Here is a 14,714-nt window from a genome sequence, read left to right on the forward strand (position 1 = left end):
CAGTCGAAGGTCAGATGATATGATCACAAGATCAATCATTGACCTCCGACCCAGGGTGCTCTGGTACCAGGTACACTTGTGAGCATCCTTGTGTTCGAACATGGTGTTAGTTATGAACAATCCGTGACTAGCACAGAAGTCCAACAACATAACACCAGTCGGGTTTAGATCAGGGAGGCCATTCCTCCCAATCACACCCCTCCATGTCTCCGACATGTGCATTGAAGTCCCCCAGGAGAACAATGGAGTACCCTGCACGGATCCCTTCAAGGACGCCATTTAGGGACCCCAAGAAGGCCGAATACTCTGAACTGATATTTGGTAACAGTCAGAGTTTCCCCAGATCATTACCAGATCCAACTGGTAATGCTCCATCTCCAACACAAGCCCCGGCTCCTTCCCCGCCAGTGAGGTGACATTCTGCGTCCCCAAAGCCAGCTTCTGCCGCCTGGGTGTGGTCCGTCGTGACCCCCTGTCATCACTGCCACCCATATGGCAGCGCACCCGACCCCACCGGTCTGCCCTGCGGGTGGTGGGTCCACAGGGGTGGGAAGAGTCCACGTTGCCTTCTCGGGCCGAGCCCGGCCACCCAGGCGCTCGCTGACGGGCCCTCCGTCCAGGCCTGGCTCCAGATGTGGGCCCCGGGCTTCCTCCGGGCATGGTCACATTTTTCCCTTTCCAATTTATCATGGATCTTCCGAACCGTTCTTTGTCTGGCCCTTCACCTGAGACCTGTTTGCCTTGGGTGACCCTACCAGGAGTGCAAGACTCCCGACAACATAGCTCCCAGGATCCTTAGGGCACACAAACCTCTCCACCATGATAAGGTGATGGTTCCTTGAAGAGGACATTAAACATCCATTTTTGGATATTGTGATGCTCAAACTAGGAAACAGAGTGGCACTCGGTTTCAGCACCTTAATAATATGTGTGGAGTTTGTATGTTTCCTTGTGTCTGCTTGGGTTATCTCCGGGTTCTCTGGCTTCCTCCCATCTCTAAACAAGCAACTTAAGTGAATTGATCAATCTAAATTGACCATTAGTGTGAGTGTGCATGTGAGTGCCTGTTCCAATACCCGTAACCCACTAAACAGAAAAGATTGTGGAGACGAGATGATAACAATCCTCTCTTCTACAACAAAATGGATGGATGGACGTATGTATGGATAGTGCTCACACAGTCTGGACGGAAATCATTTCTGTCCAGAGGGTGTGAGCATCATCAAAATGATTGTTTTTTGACATTACAAATTTTTATTTAATTGGATCACTTTAATACAAATTGAGTCAGCCATCCATCGATTTTAATCTAAAAATCTGCCGCCAGGTCAACAGGATACAGCAGAATAAGGATGGCTCCCTACCAGCTGAACATGCAAAATGTGTCTAAATAGGACCTCCACAGAGACATACTGATCAGATGTCAAAGTCTGCTGAACAGGCTCATTTTGCAGCAAAGGAACAGAGGTGAATCCGATGGTCTGAGCTCCTCACCTGAGCACTTGGGTTGGGCCCCTGCGGAGAAAATTTTCTGGTCACTATTCAAGGCTCATTTTTATATATCCATGAAGGTTGGAACATAAAACTGCTGAAACTTACAGTTTTGCCTTGCAGCTCAGCTCTTTCTTAACCATATAAGTGTAGTATAAAGCTTAACCACTGATACCACACCAATCAACTTGTCCACCTCATCTCCCATTTTGTCCATTTTGCCCTGACTTGTGAATGAGATCTAGGTATTCTACCATGATAACTCCTTTTCTTCAGCAGCAACTCACTCCCAAACGGAAAGGAACAAATCACTGGTTTCGAACAGAGCAGACACAGGTAATTCAACACAATTACAGGTATCACTGCTGTGAAACATTGATCGACACTCACTTCTATATCAAGATCATGTTTCTTCAACTAATAGAATTGGGTACAAATGCAGCAATGAAGATACAAGCTGCTGTAATGCCCTACTGGCAGAAGTTTAAAATTTAAAAATGAAAGCAAGCAATACATGCTGTGTCTATGTCAAAGAATGATGAGCTTGACATCTGAATTTAAACAGATTCCATCTGACACCTGGCTCTTTATTGCAAGCTTCTTCAACACCTATGCAATTGGAATGTTGAGTAGTCCAACTGTCACTCTAACTGTCGTATATTGTAGATTGTGACAGTCCAAGTTAGGTAAGGGTAGTTTTAGTGATATCCAAACAATGTTTCATGTGCTTTGCACTTTCTTTCACCTCCCAGCCATTGCCGAGGGGCCCTTATCAAGGCGCCGTCTCCCCCACAAGCTGCTCGTTTGCGGCGCGACCCCCTGTGCGTGACCCGTCACTCTGCCTCCCCCTTCTGTTTGTGTGACGTGTTACTAGTTGCATGCCTACAGGCCCCCAGTGTGTTGTGTTCAGGGGCCTGTATTCAAAAACTATGTATGTATGCATGACTAACAAAACACTGTGACCACATTCAAAAAGAGTGAAGAGTGTAAAGATAATTTCCCCACGTGTGGACAAATAAAGTAGATTTAATCTTTAAATCTTTAATCTTTAATTCTGTATTTTTATTTTATTTCAGTATATCATGTTATGTCATGCAATGTTATTTCATTATTTTATTTCATTATGTGTTGCAAACAAGAAGGGGCTTAGGGCTAATCCCTGATGCAGTCCCACCTCCACCTTGAACTCCTCTGTCACACCTACAGCACACCTCACCACTGTCTTACAGTCCTCAAACATGTCCTGCACTGCTCTAACATATTTCTCTGCCACCACAGACTTCCTCCTGCAATACCACAGTTACTCTCTGGGCACCCTGTCATAAGCTTTCTCGAGATCTACAAAAACACAATTCAGCTCCCTCTGGCCTTCTCTGTACCTCTCTATCAACATCATCATAGCAAATACTGCATCTGTAGTACTCTTTTTTGGCAAGAAACCATATTTCTGCTCACAAATGCTCATCTCTACCCGTAGTCTAGCTTCAGCTACTCTTTCACAAAACGTCACTGTATGGCTTATCAGCTTTATTCCTGTGTAATTGCCACAACTCTGCACATCTCCCTTGTTCTTAAGAATGGCCACCAGCAAACTTCTCCATTCCTCAGGCATCTTCTCACTATCTAAGATCCTGTTGAACAACCCAGTCAGAAACTCCACTGCCACCTCTCCTAGACATGTCGATACCTCCACAGGTATATCATCAGGACCGAGTGCCTTTCCACTCTTCATCCTCTTCAGTGCCCTCCTCACTTCATGCTGACTTATCTTTGCTACATCCTGGTCCACAAAGGCCACCTTTTCTAGTCTTTTTTCTCTCTCATTTTCCTCGTTCATCAACTCTTCAAAGTACTCTTTCCATCTTCCCATCACACTACTGGCACCTTTCAATAGACTTCCATCCCTATCCTTAATCACCCTAACCTGCTGCACGTCCTTCCCATCCCTGACTCTCTGTCTTACCAACCAGTATAGATCAGTCTCTCCCTCCTTACTGTCCAAGCTAGCATACAAGACATCATAATCCCCTTGTTTGTCCTTTGCTACCTCTACTTTCACCTTACCTCACCTACTTACACCTCCCTGTACTCATGTCTACTCTCCTCAGTCCTCTGTATCCCACTTCTTCTTAGCTAACCTCTTTCTCTTTATACACACCTGTACCTCGTCATTCCACCACCAAGTCTCCTTATCTACTTTCCTTCCAGATGACACACCAAGTACTCTCCTACCTGTCTCCCTGATCACATTAGCTGAAGTTGTCCAGTCATCTGGAAGCACCCCCTTGCCACCCAGAGCCTGTCTTAACTCATTTCTAAAAGTCATGCAACACTCTTCCTTTTTTAGCTTCCACCATTTGGTCTTCTGCTCTGCCTTTGCCCTCTTCATCTTCCTCACCACCAGAGTCATGCTACACACCACCATCCTATGCTGTTTGGCTACACTCTCACCTACCACTACTTTGCAGTCACTGATCTCCTTCAGGTTACACCATCTACACAAGATGTAGTCTACCTGTGTTCCTACCACCACTCTTATACTGTAGGTCACCCTATGTTCCTGCCTCTGCTGGGAGAAAGTATTCACTATAGCCATTTCCATCCCTTTTGCAAGTCAACTACCATCTGTCCTTCTGCGTTCCTCTCCTGGATACCAAACCTGCCCATCACTTCCTCATCACCTCTGTTACCTGCACCAACATGTCCATTGAAGTCTGCAGCAGTGGAAACTCTCTCACTTCTAGGCATGCTCTGCATCACTTCATCAAAGTCCAACCAGAATTTCTCCTTCTCCAGCTCACATCCCACCTGTGGAGCATACCCACTTACAACATTGAACATCACACCTTCTATTTCTAGCTTCAGACTCATCACTCTATCCGACACTCTTTTTACTTCCAGGACATTCCTAACAAACTCCCCCTTCAAGATAACTCCTACTCCATTTCTCTTCCCATCTACACCATGATAGAACAACTTGAACCCTGCTCCTAAACTTCTAGCCTTGCTACCTTTCCACCTGGTCTCCTGGACACACAGTATGTCTACCTTCCTCCTCTGCATCATGTCAACCAACTCTACCTTTTCCTGTCATAGTTCCAACATTCAACGTCCCTACTCTTAGTCCTATACTCTTGGCACTCCTCTTTCTTCATGCAAACACAATTTCCTCCTCTCCTCCTTCGACCAACAGTAATCCAACATCCACCGGCGCCCTGTAGGTCAACAGCGCCGATGGCGGTCGTTTTTAACCCGGACCACGACTGATCCGGTATGGAAGTCATAGGTTTGATTCGCAACTTTGATTTGGCAAAAGTTTTACGCCGGATGCCCTTCCTTATGCAACCCTCTGTATTTATCCGGGCTTGGGACCGGCACAATAAGACACTGGCTTGTCTGCTCACACAACTACATTACTATAAGTACTTAAAATCCTCCACCTTCTTGATCTCTTCTCCCTGTAACCTCACTCTTCCTCTTGGGTCACTCTCATTCACACACATGTACTCTGTCTTACTGCAGCTAACCTTCATTCCTCTCCTTTCCAGGACAAACCTCCACCTCTCTAGCTTCTCCTCCACCTGTTTCCTGGTCTCACTGCAGATCACAATGTCATCTGCAAACATCATAGTCCATGGAGATTCCTGTCTAGCCTCGTCTGTCAGCCTGTCCATCACCATAGCAAACAAGAAGGGGCTCAGAGCTGATCCCTGATGCAGTCCCACCTCCACCTTGAACTCCTCTGTCACACCTACAGCACACCTCACCAGTCTTACAGTTCTCATACATGTCCTGCACCGTTCTAACATACTTCTCTGCCACTCCAGACTTCCTCATACAATACCACAGTTCCTCTCGGGGCACCCTGTCATAAGCTTTCTCCAGATCTACAAATAGATAATGCAGCTCCGTTTGACCTTCTCTGTACTTCTCTATCAACATCCCAAAGCAAATACTGCATCCGTAGTACTCTTTTTTGGCATGAAACCATACTGCTGCTCATAAATGCTCACTTCTGCCCTTAGTCTAGCTTCCACTACTCTTTCCCATAGCTTCATTGTATGGCTCATCAGCTTTATTCCTCTGTAGTTGCCATAAGTCTGCACGTACATTTTACAATAGCTTTAAAATCCGGCGATGCTGTTTAGCAACCACTCTTTCACGTCCAGCATTTCCCCCTCACAATTTCTTTAGAAATAGCTTTATTGGTTTTTTTGGGGTTTTTTTTTTCATTTTGTCTTTCATTCTTCTGGACCTGAGCTCCTTGGGAGATCATCAAATGAAATTGCGTAGTAAATGATGATGACTATACTGTCACGACCCGGCTCGGGGTCCGCCCCCAGCCTCACGCTGGTTTTCCCGAGGCGCAGATTCCACACCTGCGTCCAATCATTCCAGACACACCTGCCAACTTTTGAACCCTAATCTCTAACTATAAAGACCCGGCTTGAACACGGACCCAGCGTCAGATCCTCTGTGTAGATGCCGTGTTTGTCACCAGTTCATCCTGACTCCTACTTTGACCCCAGATTGTATTTGGACCCCGACCTGCCTGCCTGGACCCATATCAGAACTCAGATTAGTCCCCGATTACGAACTCAGCCTCTCGGACTTGTACCTCTGCATGCCTGCCTGTTTCCCCTGTCTGTATCCTCCCGTGTCTGAACGCCGCCTGTCCCGCTCTGTTTCCCTGGACTCGTGCACCGGGTTTTCCCGTGCTTCCTTCGTGTGCCTATGCTGTGATAAAGACTTTAGTTCAGACGCACCTGGTCTCCGCTCCTGTCTCAGTCCTGACATTTGCTTCATCTGTGACAGAGAAAATAAGTTCAAGTTACAAATTGAGCCCAGAAAACTGTTGTATCTTATGACAACCAAACTTTCATGGATTGTACTTATTATTGGCCATCTTTTTCTTCTAATCTGAAAAAGTCAGACCTGACACAGTTAACCTTGATTTGAGCTATTGCACTCTATTTAACTATTTCAACTTTAAATTATTACTTCCAGATTTTGTGTGTACATGTATGTGAGGAAATACGACAGATGGTGAATCTATGTGAATTTAAATTTACCTTCCATTGCTTTTTGTTCATTTAATCTTTCTGATGGAGGGTGTGGTGTGTGTGTGTGTGTGTGTGTGTGTGTGTGTGTGTGTGTGTGTGTGTGTGTCTGTGTGTGTGTGTGTGTGTGTGTGTGTGTGTGTGTGTGTGTGTGTGTGTGTGTTTCTGTGTAGGAGGTTGAGAGGACGTCTGAAATGCTGTGGTCTGATAGGGTGTAAATCTAACTATGGGCCCATTCTGCTGCCATGGGGCTTAATGTCACTCCTGCATTTGGAGAATGAAGAAAATCCCAGGAATAATCATGAAAAACAAGATTGGTTTTCACTGTTCTTAGCACATTTTCATTCCCCAGGCACTGGCAGGGGATTCTTAGAGTGGTCTGTCTGTCACTTGAGCAACTTGCTGTTACATTGTCAACAAAATTACTCTGGGATATGTGCTGTTCATACCGGCCTTTACAGAAGATTCAGATGCAATCTGACAGTGATCCAGGGTTGTATGATATAACCTCAAGTACAACTCAGATGTGAAGCAAGTCTATCCACTGAACCCCCATTTGTGTGTGTAAAAGTACATCTATTGAAACATTTGGGGGGGAGTGGGGGGGCGGTGTTCCCCCTTCTATACATACCTCCCCATGAAAAATGTGTGATAAAAAAATATCAAACTTTTAGCTTTGATATAGCCTAAAAATGTCAGGTTCCTGGATATACTGTTCCTAATATAACGATGGACAGGTTTTGGACAAAAAAGCACTACAGATGTTCATAGGTGAGGTTCCAGAGACAAAAGGCAAAGAAAGAGCTGACATTGAGCAATGCTGTTGTTACGTATGGAAGAAAGTGAAATTGCACAACACCAATGTCAAGTGATCTCAGACGAGAGCAACATGACCTCAGTAGCCAGTGGCAGGCAATATCACAATCCAATAATGACTCTCAGATATGAAGAGCTAGACATCGAGGGCTGACACAATCAACTCTGACTGGCAATTGACAGAGTTGCAAACAATATATACCGACACAGGCTATCTATTACAAGACGATCCTTCTCATAACAAATGAACAAACAAATGAAGGAATGAAGAAATGACGGAATACCACCTTCACGCACGAGCAAAGATCAAGGTAGGTGTCAGAAACAACACCAACATATCAAAGCATGAGTTACTGGGAGAAAGGACAATCACTGATGAACTTTCAATTTATTACCCTCCTTTTGAAAATAAATATCGCTGTGCAGGCAAAAATGCGTGACAGTGGCTGTAACTCTTTGCAAAGCATGTTATTCTTTATTTTTCAACACACATTTCATGTGTACTATACTAAAGCCAACCAGTAACCATAACTATTGTTGGGGAAAAAAAAAGTACCTGCTGCAAATGTTATGCATTAAACAATACTTGAATTAAACCCGCTTGCCAAACATTTTCTACTGCCAACCAGGTTTTCCTGTGACATGAATTTGTTACACGCTGCACTCCATAGCGCACAGTTAAATTCTCTGTTCCTCAATATAATGGAAAACACACAATCTGATGAGACAGACAGTAAGCTACCTTCTATACATGAATGACATAATGATGTATAACAACAGTGAATATGACATCTGACTGATAAGCCTGACAAGAATCTTCTCTCAAATAGCGGGAGTTTAGTTGGTCTTGAAAAATGTATCCATGTGGTGACAAGGAGTGAGAAGGCAATCAGGAATGAAAGAATGGCACTCCAAAAAGCCAGGATAGCCTTTCGCAGTGCCAAACTTAGCTGCTACAAGTACCTAGGTATCAATTATAAGTGCAATAAGCCTGTCAAGGTTAAAAAAAAAAAAAAAAAAACATTAGAAAAGTGATATTTAAATGTAATAATTCATGTATGTAGCCATAAGAGGGCAAAAGCCAGTGTCTTATTGTGCCGTTCCCAAGCCTGGATAAATACAGAGGGTTGTGTCAGGAAGGACATCCAATGTAAAACTTTTACCAAATCAAACATGCAAATCAATTCAATGACTTCTATACTGGATCGGTCAAGCCCCGCGTTAACAACGCCTGCCATCGGTGCTGTTCACCTACAGGGTGCTGGTGGAAACTGGACTACTGTTGATCGATGGAGAGGAGGAAAGTGCGTTCGTAGGAAGAGGAACGCCAAGAGTCTAGGACTGAGAGTAGGGACGTTGACTGTTGGAACTATGACAGGAAAAGGTAGAAAGTTTGTTGAAATGATACAGAGGAGGAAGGTAGACATACTGTGTGTCCAGGAGACCAAGTGGAAAGGTAGCAAGGTTAGAAGTTTAGGAGCATGGTTCAAGTTGTTCGGTCATGGTGTCGATAGGAAGAGAAATGGAGCAGGAGTTATCTTGAAGGAGGAGTTTGTTAGGAATGTCCTGGAGGTAAAAAGAGTGTCAGATAGAGTGATGAGTCTGAAGCTAGCAATCGAAGGTGTGATGTTCAATGTTATTAGTGGGTATGCTCCACAGGTAGGATGCAAGCTGAAGGAAAAGGAGAAATTCTGTTTGGAGTTTGATGAAGTGATGCAGAGCATACCTAGAAGTGAGAGAGTTGCCACTGGTGCAGACCTCAATGGACATGTTGGTGCAGGAAACAGAGGTGATGAGGAGGTGATGGGCAGATGTTGTATCCAGGAGAGGAATGCAGAAGGACAGATGGTAGTTGACTTTTCAAAACAGATGGAAATGGTGATATTGAATACTTTATTCCAGTAGAGGCAGGAACAGAGGGTGAATGAGAGGGACCCAAGTGGAAGAGTGAGGTTACAGGGACAAGAGATCAAGAAGGTGGAACATTTTAAGTACTCAGGGTCAACAGCCCAGAGCAATAGAGATTGTAGAAAAGAGGTGAAGAAGCATGTACAGGCAGGATAGAACAGATGGAGAAAAGTGTCTTGGGTGATGTGTGATAGAAGAGTTTCAGCTTAAATGAAAGGAAAGGTGTACAAAACTGTGGTGAGACCAGCAATGTTTGGTCCAGAGACAGTGTCACTGAGGAAAAGACAGGAGACATGGCTGGATGTGGCTGAGATGAAGAAGCTGAGGTTCTCTTTGGGAGTGACAAGGATGGATAGGATCAGGAATGAGTACAGGGACAGCACATGTTAGGAGTGTTGGAGATAAAGTCAGAAAGGCCAGACTGAGATGGTTTGGACATGTCCAGAGGAGAGATAGTGAATACATTGGTAGAGGGGTGCTGAGTGTTGAACTGCCAGGCAGGAGTCCTAGAGGAAGACCAAAGAGGAGGTTTATGGATGTAGTGAAAGAGAACATGAAGGTAGTTAATATAATAATAATAATAATAATAATAATAATAATCCTTTATTTTTCCACAGTGGGGAAATTTGTGAGTTGGCGTGAGAGAAGAGGATGCAGAATTCAAACTACAGATCCAAGGTGACATATTCAAGTTAAAAATGATTAAACATGCATAAAGATAGATTATTTTCTTCAGTTTTACAAATTATTTATGGAAAATAATGATTTACTAGTTCTCACTTACATTAGTTTAAGTTGCCATTATCTACAATAAACAGAAGTTCATGTAATACTATTAGCCATGTAATGCTAACCACTTCATTACAAGCATGTGCACGCGCGCAAGCACACACGCATGCACACACGCACACAGGCACACACACACACGCACACACACACACACACACACAGAGGGAGTGATAGAGAGAGAGAGAGAGAGAGAGAGAGAGAGAGAGAGAGAGAGAGAGAGAGAGAGAGAGAGAGAGAGAGAGAGAGAGAGAGAGAGAGAGAGAGAGAGAGAGAGAGAGAGAGCAAGGGAGAGAGAGCGCGCAAGGGAGAGAGAGAGAGAGGAAGCTAAAGAGACAAAATGTGTCAGTGTGCCTCTTTTTCTCCATGAAATTAAATTATGGAAGAAAATGTTAAATCATGCACAATGTGTAAATAAAATAAGATGCAAATAAGTGGGGTACAATGCATGTGAGGCATTTTGTCATGCCGTGTTGCGTGTTGGTATGATGTTGATAAGGGAAGTGAGGCCAAAGTATATCCAATGTGAATAATAGACATGGAGAGAGACTGAATAATATAAAAAGTTCCAGCATGCAACTGGCAGGGGTATGTATTTATGTAAAGTTACTTAGTGTAAACAGATGTGTAAGTTGACAAAAAGCATGCTAATAAAATTACTTATGCAATCCATTTGCTTGTAATGTGCTGATTCTTATACATAATGTCTCTTAAATTTACATATATAGAGCTGTTTTATTGTCAAGCAACCATTAGGTTATTCCATCCTGACAATACCTCTGGAAAAGTAATCTTTCCCTGCATAATGTGACAACCCAACAGAGGGCTTAAATGTGCTATTAACACCAGATATATGGGCTTTGGTCTTATCTGTCTGCCAGTCTCTCTGCCTTCAATCTCATGCTGGCCTACTTTGATTTGTGACAGTTCATACTGCTGTTTCACTGTGATCACTCCTCCAAAGTGTCAAAATCTTGTTAGCCATTGAAAAGCCACCAATTCTTAGCCTGGGATTCCAATAGCATTGCTGCTACAAGACAAAATGTTCTATGGTGCGTCTGTGTCTGTAGCGTCTGTCAGTGCTGGTGGTTGTGCTGAAGACTTATCTCCTGGTAGCGACATTCATTTGCATATGTCCTTGCAGTTGTTTGGCATGAGCTCATGATGACAAGAAGGGGCAGGAAGACTTATAAAAGCACAAGATTCATTGATGTTACAGCATGTCCATCTGCATCTAATTTGGTCAGATTTTGTGTATCTGTTAATGCTGTTTAACTTGAAAATAGGCCATATAGCACTGACTTTGCATGGAAATTGCAATCATTATTGTCTCGGTAAAAGATTGTTCGGTGCAAAATGGCTATTCTTGACTTGAGCTACCTATAACTGTTTTATGAGCTACTGACTCATTGTCAGAAAGGGTGGTGAACACATTCTCCACGTAGATTACTTTTCTTTTCAGTTTTTTTTCCCTTGTAGTCAAGAATGTTTCTGGGTTCAAATCGATCTGAAGATTGGTGCTGTATTCCAAATCCCATACTTATGTTAGTGAATTCAAATATAACATTATCTCCCTCATGTCAGGTTACATTTAGTGAAAATAGCACCTGTGACCATTTGAGCACACAATTTGCATCACTATCAAAAAACATTAATGTTTTTTTGACAAAAAGCTATTTAATGTGAATCTACAAAATCCACCCAACAAAATAGAATACATTCTAGGTGAAATGACTATAAATTTCCCACACATGTGAATGGTGGTGCATTCTTCTATTTGTCATGTGATGACCTGGTAACTTGAATAGATGGCACCCCACCTCTTTCCCTGTGTCAGCTGGAAAAGGCTCTAGTGACCCCACACTGTGAAAGGTTACAGGAAAAAGGATGGATGGACTGCTTCTTTCCCTCTCCCTCTGTGTATTCCCTGTCTCAAGTTGGTTGCTTGCACACTGATTATTGATTATTTCTACCTGTGTCTCATTGTTTCCCCTTTCCTGTGTCACTTGTCTCCTATTGTGTCATTATCTCTGTGCACATACTGTTTTGTTTTGTTTTGGCTTTCTGCTACCAGATCTTTTTTTAATGTTTTCAGGTTTCCACTTTGAATCGCATGTTCCATGGTGAGGATTGCCTATTTCTTTGATTTATTTAATTTTATTTAACCTTTATTTAACCAGGCAAGCAATTAAGAACAGGTTCTTATTTACAGATGCTGCCTGAGCCTGATCTTCCCTCCATACCACTCTGCAATTGTTCTTCTGACTTCTTGGTTTACCTTTGCACCATACTTGTCTGCCTAAATCATTCTCAACCACAACCATTGGACATTGTTTGCCTGCATCATACAATTTACTGGTTTTGACCCTTGCCTTGTTATTGTGCATTGTATTAGAATACATTAATATTAAAATCACTCAACTGCACAATTCTTGTCGTAGTCTCTTGCCAGCTCTTGAGTCCCCCAATGCTGATAGTTGATAGTTGTTGGAATATTTGTTTTTTATAAAGTTTTATAATGTTTATATATGTATTTATTAGTGCTGTCAGGCGATTAAAAAAAATCTAATTACAGGATTTTTAATTATCTAATTAATCACATTTTAATGTCATACCTGCTAAAGGCCCCCAAATAAAGAATTAGATTTTTAGGACATTACAAAATTGTAGTGCATGACTAGTCAATAGAATGTACCAAGAAGAGAAGATTTGAAATCCATATTTTTATTGGTTAAGTGTGCCTTATAAATGAAATTAAAAAAAAAAGGCCAAGCACATCAGCAAACCAATTAGGCCAGGTGCCTGACTCAAAAATACAATATGAATGCTACAGTGCAGATTGGCAGCGCAAGATCACTGTGTTTTGGTTGGTAGTCCCATATTTGTTCTCTTTAGAAATAAACTTTCCGCCCAAAGGTTCGAGTGGTTCCTGTGTCGCGTCCATCTCTGTTGTCAGTCACCCTGCTTTTCACTAGTGGCGCAGGTATGAAGTGTCACTGCAGCCTACGGGTCACTCAGTGAGCCAAATTTCAAATGCTTGCGCATTGACTTGCCACTCGTGATTAATTGCGTTGATTTTTATAGCTCGTTAATTTGCAGAGTAATTAATTAATCTAATTAACGCGTTCAAGTGACAGCCCTAGTATTTATTAATTTATGTTCAAATTGGTAAAGGTAAAGACATAAATAATTTCCTGTTTTTTGTTGTGCATTAAATAATAGAAACAAAAGAAGCAATTATTCTGAATGCTGTAATGGACACTTTAAATAAATAAAGCATCAGACTTATAAAATCTGTCATTAAAATTGCAGACAAGCCCAAATGGCAGAAGTGCAAAGAACATTCTTACCTAGTTGGAAAGCATGTTACTCCGGTGAGTAAACATGTTTTTCTGTCATGTAACCTCAACCTTATAATGAAAGCACTAGAAAATGAGTCATGTTATTTTCTTTCTTCACAGATTGATGATTCAAAAAAGGAAACCCAAGTTCATGATTAACACTAAAATTACTGCGTTGAATTAGTGAATTATTACACTGGGGGAAAAAAGATCATCCCTGAATAGAATTTTTTTTTTTTTTTTTGCTAGACGTACGTTAAGAGGTCAGAGTACAGAGTGCAGACAGTGCATCTGCAGACATTCTTCTGTAGTACGTACATATTATACATGATAGACAGCTCAGGCTTCTGTGGGTGTATATTCTTTTTTGATGATTAAAATAAGGTATCTATATCTTCACAGCTTTATGTTGTTAGTGCATAGCCTCAAGGTTAATAATATTTGTCCTTTATTTAACTTCAGCTTCCCTTTACTTATTTAAGATTGTGCACCTGGGATGATGTTTAACAACTGAAAAGACCATGTTCCAAATGTGATCCATGCCCACATTCATTCAATGGAAATAGATTCTAAATTTTACACTATAAAGAGGTGAATTGTGTCTTCTGCCCTACTGCATATACAGCGGTACCTCTACTTATGAAATTAATTGGTTCCGGAAGAAATTATGTAAGTAAAAAATTATGTAAGTAGAGACAGGTTTTCCATGCAAATGCCCTAATCAGTTCCAAGCCCCCCCAAAATTCCGACATAAATGTTTTATAAAGAATAAAAATGCATCAAAACATGTAAGAAATACTTGTTATGATTAGATTATTTCACAATAAATGAGAGTTGTGCATAACGTAAGAAAACAAAGAATAGAGTAAAAAATAGTAATGACGGTCATTTAGCTTTAACAGCTGTCCCCATTGTTTTTTGCCCTCTTTGGTTCATGCGCTCCTTCAAGCACAACTCGGATACATGCCACATACAGAAGTATTCCGATGACACTGCGATCGTAGCATGTATCCGGGAGGGTGATGAGGGGGAGTACAGGGCATATGTGGCTGACTTCGTGGAGAAGCACCTTCAGCAGTAGACTGCTGTCACACCGCCTCCACAGAGAGGCTGAGGTCCTCCTTCGTGCCCCGTGCCATCAGGGGGTACAATGACTCTCTCAGGAGGAGCGGGGGGGAGGTGGCGAGGTCAGCACGCGGTTGAATGGATTTAATTTAATTTTATACTCTTTATATTTAAATATACTGTTTATATTTTAATTTAATTTTATACTGTTTATATCTTACTTTCATACTGTTTATATTTTAGTTAT

The sequence above is a fragment of the Antennarius striatus genome, chromosome 1 (genome assembly GCF_040054535.1).
Source record: "Antennarius striatus isolate MH-2024 chromosome 1, ASM4005453v1, whole genome shotgun sequence".
Taxonomy (NCBI): domain Eukaryota; kingdom Metazoa; phylum Chordata; class Actinopteri; order Lophiiformes; family Antennariidae; genus Antennarius; species Antennarius striatus.